General features: G+C 48.4%; 1 pseudogene; it reads right to left on the bottom strand.

Annotated features, from left to right (window-relative positions):
- Positions 1-299: 299 nt before the first annotated feature.
- On the bottom strand, positions 300-929 carry LOC144291286 (RNA polymerase II subunit A C-terminal domain phosphatase SSU72 pseudogene; annotated as a pseudogene).
- Positions 930-1,311: the final 382 nt, after the last annotated feature.

The following is a 1,311-nucleotide window of genomic DNA, read 5'->3' as shown; positions in this document are numbered from 1 at the left end:
ACAGCAAGTTTGGGGGTGGAGAGAAGGAGCCACAATGAAGCCACAAATGCATGGGGGGAAGATACTAGAAACTGTTGTGTATTGTTTTGGTTAAAGAAAAAAAATTTTATAATCAACATCTCACTCGTTAAGTCAAAGTGAACAGAAAAACTTGATTGTTTTTAATCTGGCATTTATGTGTAGCTTTGCATTTCATATGTATAATTTATTGGGTACTGCTACTGTCGGTCGGTAAAGGTAAAAACAAATATCAGGAGGGAAAAAGTATTAACAAAGGGAAGCTCAACAAGATGGCTTCAGGAGGGGGCAGTGCGCCGGGCCAGGCAGCTCAGCAGAAGCAGACCGTGTGCAGGAAGGCTCTGCCACTCTTCTCCTCCAACTCCTGAAGCAGCTCGCCAATCTCGTTCTCCATGTCCTCCGTGTGCTGAATACACTGGCACAGCTCACAGATGAGGAACGCCCCCAGGGTGGCCTCCTTGTGGTTGTCCTGAATGTCCACATTGATCACGTGCACCGGCTGGCAGGTCTCCTGCTCTCTGGGATTCAGATCTTCTACCACCTGATCGTACGCTCTCTCTTCACAGGTGAGGATCAGATGGAACAGGTCTCTGCAGTTCGAGACTTGATTCTCTTATTTCTGTCCAACATATGTAAGATGCCATTCTGCTATAGAGTTCTTTATCCTTCCTAAGGAGATCATTGTACATCTGATCATATGTAGTTTTGAAATCATAAACATTTGGCTTGTCAGGTGCTAGTCCTGGGAGCTTCACGTGAGTTCCTGTTCCAAAGGACCGGACACTGAATCCATGTTTGCTGAGGATGTTGTGCGCCTCCATGCTCCGGTTCTGGTTGCTCGAGCACACCACCACCACCCGCAGTGGCGACGACCGCATAGCAGTGGCCACAAGGACCGCAACATGACTGCTCCGGGAAGCCACCCAGCCATGCAGAAATAGAATGTGAGACACATACCCAATTTTGAAACTTCTAGTCACCACGTTAATAAAAGCCAAAAAAACCAGGTACTGTATCATACACATTATTCAATGGCTCCAAATATTAGCACAGGGCCCTAGCCCCATCATGGCCACCATATTGGATGGCACAGCTCTAGACTCTACTTCTAGAACTGTCTGCTGGCTGTTGGCAAGCTCCTTCGGGCCCTGAACCTTGGGTTTCCCCAGCTGTGAAACAGGAGTCTGTTCTCCTGTGCCCTGTGCCTACCTCAGGGAGAGCCCGGGGCTGGGTTTCCAATGCCTGGAAGCTCCAGGGAAGATGGAGTGAGTTCTTTGGACTCAAGCTGAAATA

Source organism: Canis aureus, chromosome 1 (genome assembly GCF_053574225.1).
Source record: "Canis aureus isolate CA01 chromosome 1, VMU_Caureus_v.1.0, whole genome shotgun sequence".
Taxonomy (NCBI): domain Eukaryota; kingdom Metazoa; phylum Chordata; class Mammalia; order Carnivora; family Canidae; genus Canis; species Canis aureus.
Note: the sequence above shows the minus strand (reverse complement) of the source record. Positions and strands in the feature narration are given on the sequence as shown.